We start from the raw sequence: 27,952 nt of genomic DNA, 5'->3' as shown, positions 1-27,952 counted from the left end.
CACTTTGTAACAAGGGTGTGCTTCCTTCACTGTCAAATAACATGTCTTCCTTTCCATCTGAGACCTCACCGGAATGAACTTTCCCATACATATTTCTACCAATGTTCAGTTCAAGATCACATAGGTATTCTCTGACAAGACTAAGGCTTTCTCTCCAGTTCTCCTCTTTTTCTTCTCAAAAATTCTCATCAACATTGCCTTAAAATCCTTTCATGGCAATGTAAACATTTTGTTGCACGTACCTCCACAAACTCTTCTAGCCTCTACCCATTACTCAGTTCCAAAGTTGTTTCCACATTTTAAGGTACAGGTGTACCTTGAAGATACTGTTGATTGGGTTCCAGATCACCAAAACAAAGGGAATAGAATAATAAAGTAAGTCAAATGAATGTTTTGTTTTCCCAGTACGTATACAAGTTATATTTACACTATAGTCTACTCTATTAAATATGCAATAACTTTATGCCTAAAAATACAATGTATATATGTTAACTGAAGAATATTTTATTACTAAAATATGCTAACTCTCATGTGAGCCTTCAGTCCATTGTAATCACAGATCACCGATCATTGTAACAAATTCAAAAATAATGAAAAAGTTTGAAAGACCGCAAGAACTATCAAAATGTGACACGGAGACACAAAGTAAGCAAATGTTTTGGAAAAGTGATGCTGAGACATGTGCTCAACACAGGGTTGTCACAAACCTCAATTTGTTACAACAACAACAAACAAGGGACACCGGGGTGGCTCAGTTGGTTTAGCATCTGACTTTCACTCAGGTTATGATCTCATGGTTCCTGGGTTTGAGCCCTGTGTGGTGCACCACACTGGTGGTGCAGAGCCTGCTTGGGATTCTCTCTCACCCACTCTCTCTGCCCTTCCCCCACTCACACATTCTCTCTTGCTCAAAATAAATAAATAAACTTAAAAAAAAATGCAATATCTGCAAAGCACAATAAAACCAGGTCTGCTCGTATTCGTTGCAGTGGCACCTCGACTTCTCAGTACCATCATTTTGTCTTGGCCAATTTATCATGCTGAAATATACCACAGCCTGGTGACTTCTATATGAGTATATTGTGATTTCTTTCCAGCTCTAACCATGTGACTCATTTCTTCTGTCATCTTTCATTAATAAAATTCTCTTAATTATATAAGACAAAAGTTTGAAAGATAGTCATAGAAGTCTTCCAGCTAAGTATGTTTACTTAATCTTACATATTGTACCCCTAAATATGGCTCAAAGATATCTTCCTGCCTTTCTATCTAATTCATTGAAACCATTTCTCTCCTCCTCCTCCTCCTCCTGCCCCTCCTCCTCCTCCTCCTCCTCCTCCTCCTCCCAAGACATCCACTCCAGCTCCATATTAATTCCATATATTTCGTTTCATATAATCTAGTGCATCTCTTCTGCACCTGATTTCCCTGGGCAATCTGAAATAAACTGGTATTTTCATTCTTAATGCTTCTTCTGTCAAAGAGAAATAATCTACGTTTGGCCAATTGCAAAACTGAACATCTGTTCTTAAGAAGTTTTTCTAGGCTGTTTGGTTTTCTTTCCAAAAAAAAAAAAAAGAAAAAGAAAAAAAAGAAAAAGAATGAAAGAAAGAAAAAGAAAAAAGAAAAAAAATCAGCGAACATAATTAGTATTCATAGAGAAAAAATATAACTTCATCTACTTTTCTTGGATATTTTTTTCTCTTGAGTTTTAAGAGTACCATTCTATTAATGAAGAACTTTTCTTTCTGTATATTAACAACAACAACAAAAAGAAACAAATAAATGAAACAAACAAAAAAAAATGCCTTTGTTTAGAAATATCAGCTCTGTTAGGGACATGGTTAGAGAAAAAGGCATAAGAATTAAGGGGGCATTATAAAATAAATTTAATTTCAAAGTTGCCTGTTTATCATCAAATGTAAATGACTGATATTGTGTTTTTTCAAGGTAAATTTTGGGTAATGACAACATTTGTTCAGATTGAACTGGGTTTATTTAGATCCTGTTTTCAAGGCACAACAGGTTTCTCTTTTGCCACTCTCCAAATATATCCTGATATCAATCTTCTTTTCTTCAAATCTTTCTTCTTCTTGCTAGCAAATCATTCTTGGGAGAACTAGACATCCCAATAGATTTGTCAGCCATCGAAATGGAGAATTTAGCCTCTGCCTGATGAATATCTAAGTTCCTTTCCCTGCTGAGCATACAAATCCCCCCCTGTCTGTCAAAGAAGCACTCCTTGTGTGTCACTGTAAAACCACCCTTTTTTAATACCAAATATTTTGAAATTTAAAAATATAGGGCTCAGGCTATTATGCATGAGTTTTTTTTAAGAATAGTTAATTATTAAATACTGAATTGAGTCATTCAGAAAACTTGAGATAGCTAACAACAACTCCCTATTTTATAGTATTTCTTTTCATGTCTCTTTTTTGATATGTTATATAGATAATTAAAATAGGCATATTGCCATTTGACAACTTTACAGCATCCAAGCAAGATCAAAATCTTCCTTCTAGAGTTAGCATAATAAAGGATAGCAAGAATTTTTTTTTTAATTTTTTTTTAACGTTTATTTATTTTTGAGACAGAGAGAGACAGAGCATGAATGGGGGAGGGTCAGAGAGAGGGAGACACAGAATCTGAAACAGGCTCCAGGCTCCGAGCTGTCAGCACAGAGCCTGACGTGGGGCTCGAACTCACGGACCATGAGATCATGACCTGAGCCGAAGTCGGCCGCTTAACCGACTGAGCCACCCAGTTGCCCCCAGAATTTTTATATTACACTGATACATGCATTTTTAAATTAAGCATTTTCATACTTAACTCATATCTGCCTTTCTCTTTGAAGGCATCATTCACAACTAAAAAAAAATATTTGCTGAAATGATCATATATTGTTATGTTAACATTTATAATTTTTCAGCCTGAAAACAATTTTAAAGCACTTTTTGATTAAGAACTTCTGAGGACTCAGGGTACCTGTGTGGCTCAGTAGGATAAGCATCAGACTCTTGATTTCTGCTCAGGTTGGATCTCAAGCTTCTTGAGTTAGAGCCCCACGTCTGGCTCTGGGCGAAAGTTCAGAGCTTGTTTGGATTTTCTCTCCTCCTCTGTCTCCCTGCCTTTTCCCCACAATCTCTCTCAAAATAAATAAATAAACTTAAAAAAAAAAAGAACCTCTGATGATTCAATAAGCATCCTAGTAAATTGCTCAAGAATATCAATATCATTATTGGCAATATCCACTATTTCATTGAATATTGATGGTTTAGTTGTGGCATTTAAGCTTCGGGATTGATTGTATCTGTAATTAGGATTAAGTCTTGTAAACAGTCCAGGCAAACTATCAAATTAAAATAACATTGAGACTTTTATAAAGCGTTATTTTTAATTGTTTGCATTTTAAGTATTTTTGCATTGCTATTAATTCTTTTTTAAAATGAATATTTAGATTAAGAAAGAAATATATTTTACTGACTTACTTTTGAGTCAGTAGAATTAATATACAATTGTTCAACATAATGTTATATGTTTGTTTCCTCAGGCAGTAAGTAGAACAATGACAGAACTCACATCCAGTGAAAATTATAAAGTCCAGTTCTCCAGCATCTGGACAGGCAGATGGATAGTTTTTGATCCCAATAGAGACATGAAAAATATCCGGGAAAAAATGTTAACCTTCACAGTAAAACAGGGATTAATTTCAAATCCAACTGGTATATTTGCAAAATAACTGAGAGAATTAGAGGATGTAACTAAGGGAATAAGAGGTGCTTGTAACTCTTAAAAATATTTATTTGGGAAAAAAATTCTAGATAATTAAATGTTTTTATCATAAAGAGCAAGTCTTTATATTATGCAATTCATAGAACAGGAAAACAAATAGATGGATGCATTCTCTTCATTGAGGTCACTTTTTTCTTTTCTCAGTAACAGAGTTTTCATATATAATGTTCTATTGTCTTTGAATAGTCAGGGAAAAAATGTGAATATTGCTTAAATGTGACATAGAGGAGAAATTTAGTGAAAAATGGCTATTTTGCCTTTCCATGTCCTTCTGCTAGCCTCACACAAGAATGGAAAATTGGATTAAAAAGTGAGTGCTGCAAACATTTCTAGTGTATTTCTCTACATAATAGCGTAAGATTTGTCTTATTTTATCAGCCTTGAAGTTCATTATCTCAATTACCTTATCTCTCCGCTGAAAGCTGAGAGTCACTTTGACCGAAATATTTTAGAATTATAAGTTTCAAGAACTGGGGAAATTTCCATGCAGAACATGTGGAACTGATTTTGTGTACCTACACATCCTCTTTGAATGGTGCAATTTTAATGCATGGCTTCATTTCTGCTTAGTAGTAGATGGAATTTTGCTGTTATAGATTATAGAAACTGAGAAAAAAATAAAAAAAATAAAAAAGGCAAAGAAAGTGACTGGTTGTGCTCTTCTCCCAAGAAGAAAATGGAATCAATGCAGTGTTCTCTGTTAAGGAAGGAACATGTAATTCTGGAGATGAAGTAACCGTGGATCATTACACTCCATGATGCCTTGTTACCATTTCTGTGGCATCTTATAACATAACAAGAGAACTGACAATGTATCACATTAAACATTATTCATGCAGAACACACATATCCACAATTAAACTAGATAATCCATTCACTTCTTTTATTAACTTTTAAATAAAAAATATTTAGTATCTACAAATGAATGCTTTTCAAAGTGTAATAATTCACTGGCCAGCTGAACCCCTCTAGATTCCTCTCTGATTTCATTTCCCTTACTCTTCCTCTGAGTAATCACTATGCTGAATTTTTTTTGTCAATAAGAAATAGTGACTTCCTCTCCTCTGAGGTGCCTGATGAATAATTCTGTCATTTAAAAAATCAGATTCTTGGGTTTTGATAATGATTTAAAATCTTGGTCTTTTTCTTGAATTTAACTTGACCCATTATAAGCTATTTGTGTTGGAAATACCACATCTGATATATAATTTATGTTCACATACTTAATAACATATTTTGCTAAGCAAATTTTTAACTTTATATTAAACTCTATCTATGCTGGGGTGCTTGGATGGCTTAGTCAGTTAAGCATCTGACTTTGACTCAAGTCATGATCTGCCAGGTCATGGGTTTGAGCCCCACATGGGACTCAGCTGATATCTCAGAGCCTGAAGCCTGCTATGGATTCTGTATGTGTGTGTGTCTGTCTCTGTCCCTCCCCGTCTTGAGCTCTCTCTCTCTCAATACATACATACATACATACATACATACATACATACATGAAATAGCAAACAAACATTTTTAAAAATCTATGAATTTCTTTACATTTGGGGGAAGTTGTAATATACATGAAAATTTTACCTATTTTGAAAGCATAAATATATTCCTATAATTTGTTTTTACCAAGTTTTCTTATTTATTTTAATTTTAAAATAATATAATTAACGCCCAATGTTATATTAGTTTCAGGTGTACAATATAATGATTCAAGAATTCTATTCCCTTCTCACTACTCAAGATAACTGTACTCTTGAAACCTTATCTGTTTCACCTCTCCCCACCCATTTCCCATTTAGCAACCACCAGTTGGTTCTCTGTATTTAAGAATCGTTTTGTGTATGTGCTTGTCTCATTTTCTTTGCTAATTTGTTTTCTTTTTTAAAATTCTACCTATGAGTAAAATTTCATGTCCTTTGTCTTTCTCTGATTGACATATTTCACTTTGCATCAATACCCTCTATGCCAATCCATGATGTTGCAAATGACAAGATCTCACTCTTTTCATGGCTGAGTAATATTCCTCCATATTCTTTTATCCAGTTGTCTGTATATGGAAACTTAGGTTGCTTCCATATCTTGGCTATAAATAACACTGCAAAGATTATAGGCATATCTTTTTGATCTAGTGCTTTCATTTTCTCTGGGTAAATACCCAGTAGTGAAATTACTGGACCATATAGTAATTCTATTTTTAATTTTTTGAGGAAGCTTCATACTGTGTGCCTACCCAGTGTCTGCACCTGTTTGCTACTATTTCAAAAATCGTTAATATATTCACCTATTTTGTTTTCCACAGTTGTCCTTTAAGAGTACATGATTTCATCCACCTAGAATTATAGACTTTCTGCTGTATTATACAAGGATATGTTTATTTTTTTTTCTTGTATGTTTAACCAATTAGCCAAACAATATTTATTGACAAGTTCATCTTGTTTTGCTAATATTATTCCTGTCATCAGGTATTCAGATATGCTTCATTTTTGTTCTTGGTTCCCTGTTTTGTTAGTCTACTTGTCTTTCTTGATGTCAGTGCTGCGTTGAAATAACTATTGTAATGTTAAAATTATCTTTGTTGTCTAGAAGAAATTTGACCTACTTAACACTCTTGTTGAGATGTGTTTTGACTATATTTCAATCCTTGCATACCCGTACACATTTCAAAAGTGGCTTGTCAAATTGCTGAGGTGATTTTGGATTTTGTTGATGCTATTGCTGAATTTTGGGGAGAGATATCTTTACAAAACTCAATCTTTTCTTTTTTCAAGGATGGGTAGATAGAAAACCTTATATATAGGGAAGTACAGATTTAATCCTGTCAGTTTTCTTTCTTGTTACTAGAAACATCATGGCTAAATTTGGTTAACATCAAGAAAACCTTTCTTCTTTTGTCCTAAAAACTCTCTGTGGTATAAATATAGCAACACATCAGCTTATTTTTGGTCAGTATTTGCTTTATGTTTGATCTTTTCTCAGTCTTAAGTGACTCTTCTTTTTTTTTAATGTTTGCTTATTTTTGAAAGAAAGAAAGTGTGAGTGCATATGCCCACATGCATGAGCAGGAGAGAGGCAGAGAGAGAGAGAGAGAGGGGGAGACAGAAAATTTCAAGCAGGCTCTGTGCTGACAGTAGACAGCTTGATGAAGGGCTTGAACCCATGACCCCCAAAATCATGACCTGAGACAAAGTTGGATGCTTAAAAGACTGAGCCACCCAGGCGCCCCTAGGTGATTCTTCTAAACAGTTTTCAACTAACTTTTTAAATCCTATATGATAATTTTTGAAATTTAGCTAAATAATTACTTCTACTTATTTGATGATAAATTATGTACAATATTTGATATTGGATTTGACAAAAAATCACAGCTAATATTGTGAATTTGGACATATTTATTGTTATAAATTCTCATCAAAAATTGTCTTTTTTTCCTCTATTTCCTGGCAGTGTTTTAGGAGCAGGAGTTCTTATATTTCTTCTTTTTTTTTAAGTTTTATTTATTTTAAGACAGAGAGAGTTCATGCGTGTGGGGGAGGGGCACAGAGAGAGGGAGAGAGAGAATCCCAAGCAGGCTCCTCACTTTCAGTGCAGAGCCCCACCCCCTCACGAATCATGAGATCATAACTTGAGCTGAAATCAAGAGTCAGATGCTTAACCCACTGAGCCACCCAGGTTCCCAGGAGTCATTAGATTTCTTTTTTTTTTTTTTTTTTAACATTTTTATTTATTTTTGAGAGACAGAGAGAGACAGAGCATCAACAGGGGAGGGGCAGAGGGAGAGGGAGACACAGAATCTGAAGCAGGCTCCAGGCTCCGAGCTGTCAGCATAGAGCCTGACGGGGGGGGGGGGGGGGGCTCAAACCCACGAACCATGAGATCACGACCCGAGCTGAAGTCAGCTCTTAACTGACTGAGCCACCCAGGTGCCCCAGAGTCATCATATTTCTAATTCAACATTATTCTGAAATTACAACCTTTATATCTCAGGTTTTCTGATGTGTGTGTGTGTGTATGATTTATGTTATTGTTTTGTTATCTATTTGTTTCTTATTGGGTTTCTCCTCATGAGACTTAATCTGCATGTATTCACACATATTAATGTGCTGTTATACTGGGATCAGCAAATGCCTCCTGGATTCCTATGTGGTTCACCCTCTAGTCTGAGTATATCATAACTTGGTATCAGCTCATGGGTTCATTTTCTATTTTATGCTAATATTCTCCCCAGCATTTGAATTGCTTTGTGTGAGAATCTAGCTGGCCACATTTTGGAAAAAGAATTCTATTTCTGTATGCAATTATGCTTAGTACATATTGCCAACAGAGCAGCCATTGTAACTTTTGTGGTAAAACATAAAAATTAATTCCCAGTTGAATTACATTAAAAATCAAATACTTGAAGAATACTTGAGGACAAAACCTTTTTCTCACTACTTTTCCTACTTACTTGCATTTCATTCAACATTAAATATTAACATAAGAAATTTGGTGAAAATATTTTCCTAGTTTTAGAAATAATTACATATATGTTTCTAGATCTCACAAATAAGATCACTGATATTGCTTATGGAGTACTAACAACAGTATTGTTTGGATGAAATAGCTTATGTAATGTAATTAATATTGTCCTCTTACTCAATTTATTTAAAAGTTTTTGTAATGATTTTAAGCATTAATTTTAAACTATTGTTTTTTTCCTTTATTTACCTTAAACTATTTCAATTTAATTTAAAATATTGTAGGTTGGGCTAATCCTGCCATTGAAGTAGGATTTTTGCAGTTAACTTGGAAGGGACGTATGAAATCAAAATCTTGTTTGTACTGTCCAAGTGATATCAACTTCCAGCAGAGAGGCAAATGCAGTTTCTTTCATATTGTTAAATATGTACTGTAATTCTAATGACTGATGCCTTTCACAATTTAACTCATTTAATTTAATGTTCAGGTAGATTAAAATCACATTCATAACTATGTTATTTTCCTCTTTCATACTTTTTTCATCAAGTGATAAACATATCTACTCACTGTCAATTACCACGAGACAATACCCCTTAAAGTCTTAAAATTCAAGTCCCAATTCTGTTTATATAACTTATATAAGTCAATATTTGATATTTTAGAAATAAAAAAACTGAGGTATTTTTAAAAATTGTTTTTTTAATTAACGATAGATCTAGCATTATTTTACTTTTAATGTTTAGCTTAATACAAGGCAAATGGATTATTTTATCTGCTTCCTCACTCAATCTATTATGATATGCTGCTTAGTTGAAGTGTAGGATAAAACAAAACAAAACAAAAACAAGGCAAACAAAAGAAAAACTTGACCTCACTTAGATATGTGGTTGAGAAAGGCAGCATTTTAATGTTTTGTTTTGTTTTGTTTTGTTTCAGGTAATTGTGACTTTTTTGATACTACACCAAAACTCAACAATTCAAAAATACTGCACCTGTGGATGGTTTTGTAACATTACACTTTGGCCATTTGAGAAATATTGGTTTGCTGAGATATACAGAACTTTCAAATATTGACAAATTTCATTATTAAAAAATGCAAATTTGCCAATATTATGAATAATCTTATCAGAGAAGTCTTTAAGATTTGGCATCGTGTCAAAATCATGGACATACACACAAGCTTTCTAAAATTTTCATTGTTGCTTAAAATAATGAATCCTGGCCAAAAACATTATTACTTCTTTTCTTTGAGGTGGAAGCTCCCTTTGTTTACATTCAAGGAAATGTCTAGAAATGACCAAATCTAAGTAGCTACATTTGGCTGTTACTGTGTCAAGTAAAAATGGTATTCCATGAAAAAACAAACAAACAAACAAAAACAGAAAACAAACTAAAAACACCTAGTTTTTAGCTCACAACTAAAAACTCAACCAACCACACTTACACTTTCCTATGGATGATCATTATACTTCAAACCACAGCACAAGTATTTCATGTGTGTTTCCTATTTCTTCACATAGAATATAAAAATTATATATATATATATATATATATATATATATATATATATACACACACACACACACACACACACACACACACACAAGGGCACACATTTATATATATATATATATATATATATATATATATATATATATATATATATGTTTTCTTTTTTAAAGAGAAACTAAACATTTTTTTTCCTTCCCTACCTCCCATTTGCCCTCTTTTTTCCTTCTTCTTTTTCTCTTCTAATTTTTTTTTCTGTTTTTCATGCAACTACATAGAGTTAAAGAATATCACAAGTTTTAGTACAGTTGAGAGGCATTTTCTTGATTTATGTTTAGGATCCAGCATTTTTACCTATAATTTTTCCCATCTGTCAGCACAGTTAACTCAGTATATATAACATTTAATTACTATGGAAATAGTTTAAACCTCACACATCTGATGGGGTCTCAGGGATCACCAGGGGTCTAAGAACCACACTTTCAGAAGTACAGCTTTAGTGCAATTTTTTCTGTCACATTTTTAGTACCCTAGATATTATGCAAATATATCATAGGGAAAAACAACATAAAATCTAACATAACTTGGATAGACATTTTAATGAATAATATTATACATAACATAATTATGGCTCTTAGTTATTATGTTCCTCCCAACATTGTGAAAACACATGGAAGGGGACTGCTTTAGTTATTGCTCCGTGAGCCCTCTTTGCCAGGGTTACTAAATCATTGTCATTTAAGAACATAATTAGCACATCTCATTAGCTAATGAAGATAATGACCATTAAAATTCTTTTCCAATTTATGGTTTCCCCTTTATCACAATTTAACAACAATATCGTTTCGGGGTAGTAACAAAACTGGCTTACAAATGACCCTTATACTAATGAACGAGCAGCACCTTGTATCAAGGAGCAAAGGATTATTTATACATTGCACTCCTAATTATATTATATAGTGGATTCAGATTGCTGATGACTTTCCAATGTGATTCGTTCAAAATGTTGTATTTTATCATTGTCATGTTGGGAGGTACAAACCCAAGAGCGCAGAATATGACTGTTTTTCTTTAGAGAGCTCTATTTATGGAATATAGTTCATTTCTACATTAAAGTAAAGGATGAATTATAATGATCAATGCATATGAACTATAAAGGCATTTCTGAGTAAATTGCCCTTATTTTTATATAGAGAATGCTCTATTTGTTCAACTGATTTTGTTTTTCTGAAAAAAAAATGTTTTTCCTATTTTAAATGTGAAAAACACATTTAAAAATATCTTAAATTGAAAACAATGTTCTATCGTTAATTATTAACATCCTCAAAAGGATAATCCAGATGGGATAAAATCTTTTGGAGTTGTTGAAATAAATGCATTTACATTTAACAATATAAGTCAAAAAGCTGAATTAGAAATGTACTGATTCCTGGGGCGCCTGGGTGGCGCAGTCGGTTAAGCGGCCGACTTCAGCCAGGTCACGATCTCGCGTCTGTGAGTTCGAGCCCCGCGTCGGGCTCTGTGCTGACAGCTCGGAGCCTGGAGCCTGTTTCCAATTCTGTGTCTCCCTCTCTCTCTGCCCCTCCCCCGTTCATGCTCTGTGTCTCTCTGTCCCAAAAATAAATAAAAAACATTGAAAAAAAAAAAAAAAAAAAAAGAAATGTACTGATTCCTAATATCACTTTGAGGGTAGTTTTATCAGTTTTCTATTGCTATGAGCAAATTACCACGAACAAAGTGTGTTAAAACATCTATTTGCTATCTCATAGTTTCTCTAAATCAGGGGTCCAGGTCCGGGTTAGCTGGCTTTCACAAGAAGGAAAATGAATTAGTTGGGGCTATGGTACAGTCATGATGGATGCATGTCAAACATTAGTCCAAACCCATAGAATATACAATGCCAAGGGTGAGCTCTATGTAAATTATGGGCTTTGGGTGATTGTAATGTGCCAATGTAGGTTCATAAATTTCAACAAATGTACCACTTTGGTGGGAGATGTTGATAACGGGGCTATGAATGTGTGTGGATACGTGATATATGGGAAATCTCCACCTTCCCTTTGGTATTGCTGTGAACCCTAAACTGCTCTAAAACAATAGAATTTGACAAAATTGTATCAAAGGAGTAGGGAGAGCTAAGAAATGCAAATGAATCCTTACTGAAATTGTCACTTAAAAGAACCGTTGCATTTAATATATTAGGTATCATAGAAATAGCTGAAACAGAGACAAGACAGTATGATTTAATTAGAAAGTGAAATATTTTTTAATAGGGGGAAAATATAATAACTCCTTTCCAAAAGGTATTTAAATGACTTTTTCCCTTAAATGTGAATAAATGTATGTGGCACAGAAGATGGGGTTTTATTCATTGGTGAAATCTCCTGGTTGATGCAGTAGTTTGCAATATGCTAAAAACATTTATAAATTCATACTTTTTCCAGATTTTAAGCAGTTAAATTGGGGAGGGGGGGGGCTGGGGGCAGTGTGACAATTAGAGCCAGTATTTGCATTAGGCCATACACATGAAAGAGAGAGCTGCTTTTTCTATGCTAGCAATGGACCTGAGATGAACTGATCAGTCATATGCTTTGGGCCTCATTTCCAATAGGGCTATGTTAACTTTAGCAAAACATGTAAGTTCGACATAAATAGGTCCCTTTGTGCCCACATATGAGTTTCCCTCTAGTAGAATACCTTAATGCAATTCTTAAAAACTGTTCCTTGGAAATTCTTGTTGATCCTGAACACAAATCATGCACGCATGAGTTACAGTGTCTCCATACATCCTGCACTGTTAATGAGTGATTCTAGTCCCTGGTAACAAGGCACCTGAACATTGTATCATAGCTAGTTCCTAAAACCAAACTTAGAAATCAATCTCATTGTGTTCCACTTACTCTAATTTTAAGAGAAGCCATATTGAAAAGATCGGAGTTCCAAAGTATAATCATGAGAATGTTCGAGTAGGTCGCCTAGGGAGAATGAAGCCTCTGAGCAGTACATATTCTAAAGGACTTTGGGACTTTTTGCTTCGATAGATCCATAGATCTTGATACAAATAATTCATAATCCCTTCCAGTCTACTTTTCTTTTTTACCACTTTTGATGATCTAACATACAATACATATTTACTTAGTTCTGCATATATTTTACTCTCCATGAGGGCAGATGACTGGCTCCTTGGTTCCCTGCTGTCTCTCCAATATGAATAATAGAGTTTGGTACCTAATAGGTAGTCAGTAAATCACTGGTGAATGAATAATCTATTCCTATAAACTTATTCCTAAAGTATTTGAGGATTCTGTTTGATTTTCTAAATGTCATTTTGATCAATTTTAGAAAGTAGAGATCACAGCAAGCCACATTGTCACTTACCTACTTTGTTAAGGCAATTTTAGCTAACTATAAGAAAAAAATGTTTATTTGTTTATTTTTTGAGAGAGAGAGAGAGAGAGCGAGCAGGGGACAGCAGAGAGAGAAGGGGACAGAGCATCTGAAGTGGGCCCTACACTGTCAGCACAGAGCCAGATGGGGGGCTTGCACTCATGACCCTTGAGATTATGACCTGAGCCAAAGGAGGAGGGTTAATCAACTCAGCCACCCAGTGTCCTACTTTTTAAATTAAAAAAAAATGTTTTAGAGAGTTGAGGGACCCCTGGTTGGCTCATTCAGTTAAGTGTCCGACTTCGGCTCAGATCATGATCTCATAGTTCATGAGTTTGACCACGGCATTGGACTCTGTGCTGACAGCTCAAAGCCTGAGACTGCTTCAGATTCTGGGCCTCTCTCTCTCTCTCTCTCTCTCTCTCTCTGCCCATCCCACCCTCATGCTCTGACTCTCTCTCTCTCAAAAATAAATAAACCTTAAAAAATTAAAAAAAAATAATATTTTACAGAGTTGAGATTCTAATAGGGATCTCTGTCTCAAAAGGCTATGCACTAAAAGAGTAAATAAATAAATTAATTAATTAATTAAAAATTAAAAAAAATCTGGCAATTTAAGCCCCTCAATATTTTACCTTTTCAAAAAGTGCATCTTTCCCCATGATGTTTTCATGAGTTGGATTCTTGATTGGTATGGAAAAATGTGTAATAATTATGCTTTGTATTACTTATAACTATGCATGACTTATAGGATATGAATATTGAATAGTTTTTCATTTTTTTTTCTTTTAGGACACAATCACAGTAGTATATAAGAAAATATATCACCAAACAGTCATGAAGTGACTTATAAGGTAATTTTTTTGTATTATTTCGTTACATAAAAATGTTATAGAAATGTCAAAATTGTTGTCATACTGTTTCTCTTAAAAAACTTTATAGCTATCCTGATGTATTTAGAGGGTTGACTTAGCAATTCTCTTCTTTGTTTTAAAAATCTCTCTTTAAAACAAACTATTGTCTATCTCCTATTTTCTCTAAGGAATTTTGGAACTCTTTCTCATAGGCACACATTTCAAATGTCATAGAACCAGCAAAGGTGCATTGACATTTGGTTGGCTTTTGTTAAGTGTTTTTCTAAATTTTCTTTTAAGAAGGTGAAAGCTCAGAAAAGAGTTCTCAATGAATATATGGCTAGGTTTCCATATTTTAAGAAACTATTTAAAAACCTATTTTTAAATATAATTTGGGGGGCACCTAAGTGGCTCAGTCAGTTGAGCGTCTGACTTCGTCTCAGGTCATCATCTCACAGTTTGTGAGTTCAAGCCCCACATCGGGCTCTGTGCGGACAGCTTGGAGCCTGGAGCCTGCTTCGGATTCTGTGTCTCCTCCTCTCTCTGCCCCTCCCTGCTCATGCTCTATCTCTCTCCGTCTCTCAATAATAAATAAACAGAAAAAAAAAATTTAATAATGTAATTTTATATATGGGTGTGCTTGAAATATATACACGTAGAGAAGTCAGATTGTTTCATTAATTGTTTGGGCTTGTCACCAGATGCAGATCTCTTTCCCAATGAACTCTGAATTTGTGTTTTATGACATCTTTAAATGTCAGAGTCTTGAGATTTAACTGTTTCTGGCTATTCCACCATTTATCTGTGTTTGTTTGATAGATAAGGTTTACAATGATAACTCTATTCGAATAATAAGTAACAGGTATAGATACTGGAAAATTTAATAAATAGTAGATAAAACTACACCTTCTACAATTTTGGTGACTAATGAATGGCATCTGATCTAAAACTGCCTTGCATTGGGGCGCCTGGGTGGTTCAGTCGGTTAAGTGGCCGACTTCCGCTCAGGTCATGATCTCGCGGTCTGTGAGTTCGAGCCCCGCCCGCGTCGGGCTCTGTGCTGACAACTCAGAGCCTGGAGCCTGTTTCAGATTCTGTGTCTCCCTCTCTCTCTGACCCTCCCCCGTTCATGCTCTGTCTCTCCCTGTCTCAAAAATAAATAATCGTTAAAAAAAAACTTAAAAAAAAAAAATAAAACTGCCTTGCATTATGACGAACTCCTTCTTGAATAGTTAAATTTCTTATGAAAAGATGAAATGTTAGGATACAAGCTATGAAATCAAAAGTAGTATATTAGTTTATTTTGCATAAAGTACAGTTCATCACACACATTCTGTACAACTGCCTGGCTTCTTTGGTAAGTGCGCATGTCTGTTTCAATCCTGCTCTTTTATATTAATAGAAAGGTTTAAAAATGCTGATCTATTAGAACACTCAATGCTTTCAGTCATAGTCTATTGTTTTATGTGACATACTTGCTATTTTAGAAAGAGAACTCTAAATACAGATCTAATCTTCTGTTAATATGTAGAAAACAAAAACAAACAAAATCGAGAGCAGATTGTGTTCCACTCAAATCAAACGAGGACATAGGGCAACACGGTTTTCAAGTGTTAGATACCTTCTGCCTCATCCCCACCTCCTGATGTGCCCTGAATACCCTTTAAGGACCCTAAACCCTTGATCATGTTGGAAACTCTTGCCAAGGGTGAGATTTCCTATCACGTAGATTCGGAATTTATTTGTATTGCATGCAACTTTGTTCTTGAAAATGTCTTTTTGGATGCAAAACCATGTGGGACTGAAACAAACCACACACACACACACACACACACACACACACACAAGCAAGATATAGAAACAATATTTGAAAGGCTTTGTGGCATACACAGCTTAATTAATTTAATAATAAATAAGTTACTTTATTCTAACTAAATAAGACTACTTATCATCATGAGCATATTCATCATTTCAGGAAAAACAGTGGGTTAGTGTGAGTGGGTGTGTTTGTGTGCAAAAGTTTACATCAATTTTCATTCCCCAGGATGTAATTAAACATAAATACCTTTGAAAATTGAAATATGAATACATAATTTATTATTAAATTGGTTATTGTGTTTATATTTTACAGTACCATCCTTAAAATTGTAGGTACTTGCGGGGCGCCTGGGTGGCTCCTTCGGTTAAATGCCAACTTGGGCTCAGGTCATGATCACAGGGCCCGTGAGTTTGTGCCCTAAATCGAGCTCTGTACTGACAGCTCAGAGCCTGGAACCTGCTTCAGATTCTGTGTTTCCCTTTCTCTCTGTTCCTTCCCCACTCATGCTCTGTCTCTCTCTGTCTCTCAAAAATAAATAAACATTAAAAAATTAAAAAAAAAATTGTAGGTACTTGTGAATCACTGAATCATTTGTGTTGCACGTGACAGCTAAAATCCCTAGCATACTTTAGGGAAGCCTTATGTGACAGCCAGTAGGATCTCTCAAATTTTATCATCTTATAAGATAGTGCTTTTTTTTTTTTCTCTGAAGTTTATTTATTTATTTTGAGAGAGAGAGAGAGAGAGCAAGCAGGGGACAGGCAAAGAGAGAGGGAGGGAGAGGGAATCCAAGCAGGTTCCACACCTTCAGCACAGAGCCCAAAATAGGGCTCAAACCCACGAACCATGAGGTCATGACCCAGGCCAAAGTCAAGATTCAGAGGCTTAACCAACTGAGTCACCCAGGGGCCCCATGTGCTTAATTAGACTTTTAGTATTAGTCCAAATTTCCATGACTTTAGGTCAAACATAGATCTATCCAGTGTAAAGTGGGAGAATATGATTATGTTCATCAAGTGAATTTCATCTAAGTCTATTTTTCAGATTTACACATTATTTCAACTTATATTAAAAAGAAAAAAAAACAAAAAGGAGAAAAGAGAGCTGGAAGAAGAGATTTTACACTGACTTTCTTTGCCAATTAAACTCTAATTATATCTTTACATTGATTCTATGTTAAATCTCAGTTACATTTTGAATCTTGCAAGTTATTCTGGAAAATATATTATAAAATATAACATTTAAGCATTTAAATATCAAGATAATATTTGAATTTAATGAATCAAGATAGACTTTAATATAGACGTTAATATCCTTTAAAAAGGAAAAATTTTCCACACATTGGATATATTTATAATTTTCTTCTTCATCTACATCCTTTCTTTCTTTCTTTCTTTCTTTCTTTCTTTCTTTCTTTCTTTCTTTCTTTCTTTCTTTCTTTCTTTCTTCTTTCTTTCTTTTCCATCTCTCGTTTCCAACCAGCAAGGGTCCTTCATAAAGAGCTTACATTTTGGAAGAATGTTCATATTCCACTTGCCTTTTATAACTTATACCAGGACATCTCTCATCAAAATTTTTTGAGAAACATGATTTTCAGCAAGGCACATGTCCATTTTATTTATTATTTATTTTTAGATTATTATTATTATTTAATGCTTATTTATTTTTGCAAGAAAGAGAGAGACCGAGCCTGAGTGGGGGAGAAGCAGAGGGAGAGGGAGACACAGAATCCAAAGTAGGCTCCAGGCTCTGAGCTGTCAGCACAGCGCCTGACTCGGGGCTCAAGCTCATCAACCGTGAGACCATGACTTGAGCCAAATTGAACGCTATGTCACAGAGCCACCCAGGTGTCCTGGCTTATGTCCATTTTAAATTAATGTTTGAGTTGTCTGTGGAGTAGGATTCAAACTCTGCCTGTTGAATGTGTAATGGAGTAGAACCACAAACTCTGCACTGTAAGTTATAAAATAGTTAATAGATGTTTCATAATTTTGAGAAATTATTCACTTGGATAAACAATCAAACATTTTCTCTGTTTTTAGATGAAATGAATGTGAGTACATAATTTATACATATCGATACTCAAAATCTACCTCATATGATTTTCAAGGTTGTGGTTATTTTTCATAATTGTGTGAAAGTCGCATAATACATGTTTACTGGATGAAAATATTTAATATTTACCCTTCCCTTTTCTCGAAATGTGAGTACTAATATATTTCTATCCTGTAAATTTCAATAAATGATATTTCACATAATTTATATGAGATAAAACTATGACACCTCTACTGTACTTTCCCAATACTAGATTTTGTTCATTTGTTTCTATCAATCTTTCTTAGTCTAATAAGGATTCTTCATATGATTATATAAAGAAATCAAATAAATTGTATAAATTTCTACATGGCAGCATATAATAGACTATAGAAGTCTTTGCTCATTAATATGACTACATATTACATATGGCTAATATTGAGTGCACTCAGTAAGTTACTGGTGTTTGTAAACTTATCTACTCCTCAAAATTACCTTATGATATACATATGATTATTACTTTCCAGAAGAACTGTGGATAAAATCAAACTGGCATGATTTTTATACGACTCTAGACAGACACTATAGGTTAACTAATTCGAATTTAAATAAACCTAAAGGGATCCCTGGGTGGCTGTCAGGAAAGCATCCTCCTATTGGTTTACTCAGGTCAAGATCTCATGGTTCATGAGATTGAGTCCTGTGTCTGGCTCTGAGATGACAGTGCAGAGGCTGCTTGGGATTCTCTAACTCCCTCTGTGTCCCTGACCTGCTCTCCTCTCTCTTTCTCTCAAAATAAATAAATAAACATTAAAAAAAAACAAAACTTAAGACAACAAAAAAATTATATCAGAAGCTAAAGATAAAAGCATTTAACATAGAGTAGGTAAGATTAACCACTTATGAAAAGCTTCTGAAGCATAAAAAAAAAAAAAAAAAAAAAAAAACATAAAGTGATTCACATTTGTGATTACACTTAAGTTTCTTCTTCAATCTTCTGAGAGATTTAACGTATACCTGTAGGGAAAAGCAGCAACAATTGTGGTGTAAATAATAAAAATTTAGTCTGTAATGAAAACATGTTTGTTATATGGAAGTGTTCTAATAATAGAAGATTTTGTTGAGTAATAACACATATTGGAAGTGGGATGTAAGATGTTTTAAGTATTGGGATGTCTGGGTGGCTCAGTCGGTTAAGCGTTCAATTTTGGCTCAGGTCATGATCTCGCAGTTCTTGAGGACCAGTCCTGTATCGGGCTCTTTGCTGACAGCTCAGAGCCTGGAGACTGTTTCAGATACTGTGTCTCCCTCCCTCTGCCCCTCTCCTGCTCATGCATGCACTCTTTCTATCCTTTTCAAAAGTAAATACACATTTAAAAATTTAAAAAAAATCTTTTAAGTATTTATTCAGCTGCTGTTTCTGATTAGCATTACCCTTAAAACTTCTAGCTTTACCATAGATGGGCTCAAATAGCAGGTAAAACTGTTAAACTATCTTTGTCCTGACTTCACACATACATAACTACTTATAATTCTAAGTCTGTTTGTTTGTTTTCTGATATCTCAGATTTGAGATGATAGTGTTATAGAAAACAAATTGACTCATTTTGGTAACTAGAAATATACACCCCGTGTTCACAGTTATAAAACAAAACATTCTGGTGTATAAATCAATGTTTTAGAAGTTTGGTTAACATGATTCACTTACCTACATTCAAAACTCAGCTTCTGTGATGTAAAACTGAGAATCCAATTTAGATTAGTTAGTATGCTTACCTATGAGACCTTTTTTTCTTTCTCTTTTTATAATTATTTCAACTGCCTGAATGTTATAACTGCTCTATAATTTCATTTCTAATGGAGATTCTGAATACTTTATAAGAGCACTTTAACAGTTATACACAGAAACAGGAAATAATTTTCAATTGTAAATAGTGACATACCTCTTCATCTGTTACTCTGAATTAAAACACATTGCTATTTAAAAATAAAATAAAATGGTAGCTAAAACAAAGATACCATGTGATCATATGAAGGTCAACATTTGCTTCCACTTACATTCTTAAGCACAGAGGAGTAAAATATCATCATAAGAGGCCAAACAATTGGCCCGGGGTCTCTACCTGCAAAAGGTCACTGGGATTGATGCTCACGTGTGTTTAGTTTGCACAGATAAAAACTCAGATTTGTAGTTGCCAATGTTGAGATATGTGTTTTATGTTTCAAAAAGAAGCAATTCTAAAAAAGAACATCAGGGACTACAGTGCTCGAAAAGTGGCCCTCAACATTTTCATCGCTTCTGCTGCCACTTCTTTGGACGTTAGAGTTTATGGCAAAGAGAGTTTGTGCTCAAATCTCTCAGATGAATGCTGTTCTTTCGTCATGTAACCAGTAGATTTATAAGCATCTTCTATCTTCTGGGGGTAGAATCAGGCTGGCAGTTTATAAGGAAGAACACGATTGTGTACTTCCATGTTTCTTGCACATTTGTTGATGAATGACATTATTTATGTTACTTACAGTCAAGTACTTACCCCTTTTTCTTACTTAATGGTGTCATCTATTTGAAACATGTCTCATTGAAGAAATAACCTTCATACAGTCAGAATGGAATCTATCAGTTCAATATTTAAAATCTTACCAAAAGTTTTAACTTGAAAAAAAAAATAACCTCATATACATTTTATCATTCAGTGACCACACATTTAAATATTTTTATTTTATTTTTGAGAGAGAGAGAGAGAACGAGCAGGGGAAGGACAGAGAGAGAGGGAGACACAGAAATCTGAAGCAGGCTCCAGGCTCTGAGCTGGCAGCACAGAGCCTGACATGGGCTTGAACCCATGAACTATGAGATCATGACCTGAGCTGAAGTTGGATGCTCAACTGACGGAACCACTCAGGAGCCCCAGTGATCGCGCATTTTTATAGTTTAATTTACTTAAACCAAAGAGAAAGTATTTGGTATATGTTTATAGGTAAATAATTATATTTTTCAGAAGATAAAGTGAAATAATTATCTAGTCAATAAAAATAAATGAATCTTTTGAAATATAATATCTGTTTGAGTTCATTGCAAATTTTCTCATTTTGTTTCTAAATATTTTACTTTTGATTTTAATCAAAATTATTTATCCCTTTTACTAATTATCTACCAGCCTCTAGCTATTATTGTGAAGTCATAAAGCCTGCATACTGTGACTTCAACTACTAGAATTTTCCTTTTCCCAAAAAATGTATCTTTGACCCACCTCTGACAGTATGCCAGTTCCTTCTTACAGAATCTGCTATCTTCACAACCGTCTTTGACTGTATCGAAGAGAGTACCCTTAACTTTTTGAATTTATATTCCACCTTGCTGCCTCCCTGCGGGTAAACATTTGCACATTACTTGGCATAGGACAGATTAGTAAACATTAACTGAATTGAATAAAACTGGAGAAGCGTGAGTTTAATAGACTGTGTCTCCTAAAACACACAAAGAAGCATCAGAACAGAGGTTTGGTGAGAGGTGAGGAAGGAACATCTTGAGTCAACTCATTAGCATGAACTAGTATGTTATGTGAATAAATTGTTAGGCTGGATGTTTGGGAAGGCACTGAGGTGAAGGCATGGGCTGTGACGGGCAGGGCTCCACTGGACGAGGAAATAAGGAGAAAGCAGGAAAGATGTCAGGGGCTGAAGTGAGCTCAAGAAAAAGAGCTGAGCTTCCAGGTATAGAGTTAGTTTGGTTGACCCACCATGTGGTATTTCCTTAATTCAAGAAAAATTCCCAAATGCTGGATATTTTCACTTTATGCATGTAAATGACTATATGCCCTCTCTAAGCCAGTTACTAAGGGATTGGAATACATAATTGCATTTAATATTTAGAAAAATATAATTTTATTATCTCCATTTTATTGATGAGGAAGTTAAACCTAGATTGGTTTTGGGTCCTTCTAACACCAGCCCTTTGCTCTTGACCATCAGGAATATAGGGGTATTCTGCATAGAGTTTTGTTCACACAGATGTGCCATGGTTGAGTCGTCTGGTATTTTGAATTATTGGTTTCTTTCTAATTCTGGATTCATGATTATCTGCTTCACATTGTTACTTCTGCTTTCCTTCATGCAAAAGACTAGAATTCTATTTCAAAAGCATGTGCACAATCTTTTGTTTCTTTATACATTGTTTTCTGTCTAGAGTTTACATACCTTTCATCAAATTCTTAATAGATCTGTGACTAAAAGGGGTTTTAAAGAAATAAGAACAACAAAGGGATAGGAAGAAAATCATACTGAAAAGTGGATCGTTTGGAAAGCACAGCTGTGTTTGCAAGTGGTTTCCTAATTACAGTATGTGATAATTGGTATGCACAAATAATGAATAGTCACCTGAATAAAGTTTGTGAAATATGAGAGGGAATTTTTATAAGGTAGATTTATAAACGCACAATATGGCCTCTATACACATCTCCTAACTTAACTGCTATGTCTGTAAGTTGATATTTTATAGAATTAACTCAAGGCCAATCTATGTAGTAAGCACCTGTCCTTTGGCCCTACCTACCACCTTTTATATTGGGTACCACCACTGTGAACCTATGGACATTGTTCATAATTCCATATACTGCTGTTTCACCTTTCTTAAATGTTGGTAGTCATTCTCTGGCTACAGGACAATCACAATCACCACAACATCTAAATATGACCATGTGCTTCTTTTCTTAAGCTCTTGTCATCTGTTAACCAGAAATGATGATACCATTTGTGGTTGATTTATGAATGACCTATTACTCCCTTCTGAACTTTGATTTCATATTGCAATTAAGATGCAGAATCAAGTGATAACTCAAATACTGAGAATGTCTGTTCTACAATAGGGCCATCAGGTTTTCAATGTGCTTTATATGTGATTTTTTTTTAATGTTTATTTATTTTGAGGGAGCAAGAGCCCCTACGCGTGGGGGAGGGGCAGAGAAAAAGGGAGGAAGAGAATCTCAAAGAGGCTCCACACTGACAGTGCAGAGCCCCAAGTGGGGCTAGATCCCACAAACCATGAGATCATGACCTGAGCAGAAATCAAGAGTCAGACGCTTCACAAATGCAGCTAGCTACACAGGAGCCCCTGTGATGTGTTTTTATGTGTTGTGGGGAATGTTTAAATAGGGGCTTGTGATCTATCTCAAATCATGCTATTCAATATCATGAGGTTTTTTGTTTGTTTGTTTGTTTTTGTTTTTTTGCATAATTACAATACCAGTTGCTGTGCAAGGCACTGCAATGTACATTTGTCATCTTGCTGAGTGTTTTCAATGTTCTAAGATAAGTATTAATATCCCCTTTTTCTTAAGGTGGTATATTAAACAACTCAGTCTGGATCAGGTGGACATTCACGCTTTGGTTTTCTGGATATAATTTTGGAACTTTCTCTTTTATCATGACTGGCCTGTTGAGCATCTATTCTTTTTACCTTCCCCATTGCTGTGGTTTCTATTTTAGCTCAGAAAAATAAATTGTTTCTGGACACATTTGTTTTGGGATTCAAATCCAGGAATATATATGGGCATATAAAAATGTTTTAGAACCTCTTTTGGTATAGTTTCACTTGTTTTAAGCTAGAATATACTACAGAAGAATGCCATCTATTTCAATATTATTGCAAAAATGGTGTTTCCAGATTGTTTTATAAGAAGGTAAAATAAAGTTTGGGACCGATTTTAGCATGAGTGTAGGTTTTATTTATTAAGCCTGCTCTACAAGGACAAGAAAAGCCATTGTGCCGAGCTGAAGACATATCTACTAACAAATGGCCATTTAGTTCTGATTTAATGTAACTCCTGGGCACCAGTAAATCCACTGATGCAATACCAAGCCAAAACATAAGATCTTTAAGTTTTGAAGCTTCCTGTCAAACTGTTAATGCAGTCATACTCAGACATTAAATCTGCTGTTTAAAGACTAAGTAAATTAAAAAAAAAAAAAAAGATGAGTTATCTCTCTCTTTTTTTTTTTTTTTTTGGCCTTGATATGGGAAATTAACCAGGTTCTTCATTCATTCCACTGATGTATGATTTTAAATGTTGGGTGGAGATAAAACTGCCTTACAAGTGACAAAGACAAAGTTTATTTGATAAATAACATAGTACATTATGTAAAGTCATTACAATTCAAATACATTCAATCATTTTTTTTCTTATGGCAGAAGTTTTGAAAATAATAAAGTGTCAAGAAACAACATTTGTATGTTATTTGTCATAACTTTATTATTTTCATGTTCGCCTGGTCCAACACATAAGATCCTACCAATTTTTCTTAAAACTATCAATATTGAGATTTTCTGATCATTGTAGAAGTAGGCAATTTATTTGATTATCTTCTGACTGTTCTTTTCTACTATGTAAATGATGAAGCTAGTCTGAAGTGGATTGTCTCATTGGGACAATTGAGTATCTCATAACCATGTCAGAGATCCTTTTCAACAACAACAACAACAACAACAACAACAACAACAACAACAACAATAACAAAGATTTGATTGATGGCCTGATTCTGAAAAGTCTTCTTTTACTTTAAATTAAATCATGAAAAATAAAATTTCAAAAATAAAATTCAGCACCCCTCAATAGAAGCTGTTATTAGATAGTATGTTGCCAGTCATTTATGGTAGATTATATTTAGTTATTTTCTCAATCATATGTTGAAATTGTCTTAAATGGAATATTTATGTTCTGAGCAAAATATCTTAATACTATATAGTGCCCCATACTTCAATCACTGGTGATAAAATTTCAGCTGAATAGTGTCAGAAATCTTCAATGAGGGTCCACAGGGCTAAGCTTTACTGGTAGTTTGACCCCTATTAGGTGGATCATCTTGAGTAATTAACATACCTTTTCTGGGCCTCAGGCTCTTGATCTGATAGTTAGAGGTGGGGGTGGAGGAGATGTTTCCAAAATCCTCCTGGAACTGAAACTTATCTGATATGAAGTTTCAGATTATAATGTTAAACATAATTACTGAGTTTGTGTCATGATCTATTTATTTCATTTAAGATTGCTTATTTATTCAGTTATTTACTTATGTTAAATTGCATTTTCTTAAAAGTTTAAGAGACCATCTCAGTCAAGTTCAATTTTGGACTCTGTTAGGATTCTCTTTGAACAACAAAACTGTACACATATATTTGGAGACAGAGCTATTCCTATTTAGACAAAGTTTTACATGATAATAAATAATAATTTTATTAATTACAAATGATATCATATTTGTCATTATGTAAGAAAATATCGTTATTTTTTAGAACTTTATGCTAAACTGTTTACAAGAAATTTTCTTTATATATGGTATTTGAAACAAAAGTTAACTAAAATTTGTAGATAAAACACATATACCAAAAACGGTCATAACTTAAATTGAGATTATAAGTAGAATGGAATTTTCCACTGGTATTCCTTAGTATAGTTATAATGCTGGGAATTGACCCAAACAGGGTGTAGATTTACTAGGTGCCTTTACAGTTAGGGCTTACACTTGAGACAGTTCTAACATATGGAATGTACCCCGTGGGTCCTAAGTAGATCCTTGAATAAATCTGTTGCTTTCATTGCTTCACCTTCTCGCTGACTAATTTTTCACAAATCAGATTTAGGTAACAAATATTTACTGAGAGTTTAAGCATTGCCTCAGAATAAACATGATTTATATATTTTGAAATACATAAACCTGTCTCTGTGGTGCTAAGAATGATGATTTCTGTGGAGATAGGAACTCATTTCTGCCATCAAATAAGTCTTCATCTCTAAATCCCTCTCAGCCAGGACATTAATAAGCACATATCACTCACACTCATTTCATGTTCAGGCACTCCATCAAAGCTTCTCTTTAGGTTTTGGGACAGACACAATGCTTGCCAGGGCAGACAATTTGGGACAAGACAATTTTTCCCTATTTTGGGACAGATAATATATGCCTAAACATGGTCTCTGGTGTCAGAGACCTGAGACCTGGGTTCAAATCTCAGTTCTTAGCACTTATTAGCTATTAACATTAAGATAATTACAGTTTAATGTTATCTACAGAAAGAAACAAAAAACCAAACAAGAATATCAACAACATGGTTTGTTGAGAAGTTAATAAATTAATAATGCAACACCTGACCCATATAAACATCACAGTTAAGATGTCTTTTTATTTGTTTTAATTTTTATTTATTTTTGAGAGAGAGAGAGCATGCACACACATGCACACACACCACGAGTTGGAGAGGGGCAGAGAAAGAGCCAAGCAGGCTCCACACTGTCAGTGCAGAGCCGGATGTGGGGCTCAAACTCGCAAACTGGAAGATCATGACCTGAGCCAAAGTCAAAAGTCCTACACTCAACTGGCTGAGCCAGCCAGGCACCCCAAGATACCTTTATTTATAACATTTTTTGTTATCACCAATATCTCAAAAGTAAAAAAAAATAAATATAATAACCATTCTATAAAGATTTACTAAAAAAATATAAAATTTGTGGAAATTGTTCCAATTTGTTTTGAAATTAATTTACATACAGGGAAAATATATAATGATTGTTAGTTTCATTGTTTGATTAAATATGTATATCTGTCTATAATTCCACTTTCTCAACTTTGTGTTTTTTCTGTCATTAAATTTTTCAAGATACTTTTCTATTCTTAATGTAGTAAGCAATAGCTCCTTCTTTTCCCAAAAAGCAGCACAAAATAGAAGCCAGAACTTGGGAATCAAAGGTTCTTAACTGAACCTTTAATAAATTATACATCGTCAGCCCTCAATGGTCGGGCCTCTAGGAACAGATGACAACATAGATTTAATGAAGCTTTACAGATGTTAAAAGTGATCCAAGTAAAGAAGAGTATAATTAGAGATTAGTTAGTATTTTGCTTCACCATTCATCACATTTTAAATTTCACCTGAACCTGTAAACTAAATTCAAAGATTGATACATAATTAGAAAATCTTAAAGCAATCAACTTAAAATGTAGACGATGTTATCAAATCTTGTGGATTCATGTGTAGAGTTAGTAATCTATCAAATCCAGTCAATAACTGTTTTTAAAGTAAACACCTATGTGTGAAGCACTCTTAAAAGTAATTCAGAAAATAAACTTCTGTGCACACTTATTTTCAGCATAAAAAGAACTTCCATATGCATTGCTTGAATTGATTAGTGCACATAGTTTGATTAAAAAGTGCAATTTTCTCTTTTTTTTTTTTTAGCTTTTATTGTAGGAGAAAAGCATAAATCATTGTCTTGAAAACCTAACAAATTAAATCTACACTTGGATGCAATTACAAAGTATTATTAGTTTTTCTTTGATATTAGCAATCATATTTTTGTTTTTTTTCCCTTTTTTTATGTTCAAATTAATATTTAAAGACCCCAAATGATGTTTGCTCTTCTAGTACATATATTTTGTCACTTCAATTTAGGATAATTGACATCACAAATAACTTTTTTCTGGAAGTCCACATTTTTTGCATTTTTTAAAATTTAATACATCTTTAACTAGTGACATGTGTGTATCATTGTTAGGCAGATATTGGTTTCTTAAGACTGAGATCTAAGAGATCTTAATTAAACAATATTACAAGTAAGAATAATGTGAAAAAATAGAAGAAAAGGATTTAAAGGTTATCAAATATATCTTTGCTTCAGTGTAAATAATTTTAACTCTATTATTCAGGCAGAATTGACATATAAAATCTATGACTGTTTGATGTAAAAAATATATATAATATGCTTTGAAAGAAACATATGGTATGAATTCATCAGAAAAATCAATTAGTTGACATTACCACTATCTGGAAAATCCCTCTATTTTGTAATCCCTCCTCAACAGACCTCTCTGCCTTCCATGTCTTTATCTGAGGTCTGATATTATAGATTACTTTGTATGCCTAGAAATTTTACAAAGAGAATAGTATATAACATGTGCCTTTTTTTGTCTAGCTATTTTCATTTAGCATAATTATCTTTCAGTTTATCCATATCAGAGCATGTACCAACAGTTTATTTATTCTTTTTTATTGCCAAGTATTATTGCATTGTATGAATATGCCACAGTTGCCGGGGAGGGGGGCAGGGAGGTTATAAAC

At 34.0% G+C, this 27,952-nt stretch overlaps 1 protein-coding gene across 6 annotated transcripts in view; it reads left to right on the top strand.

Annotated features, from left to right (window-relative positions):
- Positions 1-27,952, top strand: part of CDH18 (cadherin 18) — a 1,008,661-nt gene that overhangs the window by 278,139 nt on the left and 702,570 nt on the right. For all 6 annotated transcript variants that reach the window (XR_009257849.1, XM_058716179.1, XM_058716186.1 and 3 more), the window contains exon 2: positions 13,933-13,994. The gene's annotated coding sequence lies outside the window, so the exon portion shown is untranslated. The remainder of the gene's footprint in view (positions 1-13,932; positions 13,995-27,952) is intronic.

The sequence above is a fragment of the Neofelis nebulosa genome, chromosome 1 (assembly GCF_028018385.1).
Source record: "Neofelis nebulosa isolate mNeoNeb1 chromosome 1, mNeoNeb1.pri, whole genome shotgun sequence".
NCBI classification, from domain to species: Eukaryota; Metazoa; Chordata; class Mammalia; order Carnivora; family Felidae; genus Neofelis; species Neofelis nebulosa.
The sequence above is the reverse complement of the archived record's forward strand: the minus strand, read 5'-3'. Positions and strand labels throughout refer to the sequence as shown.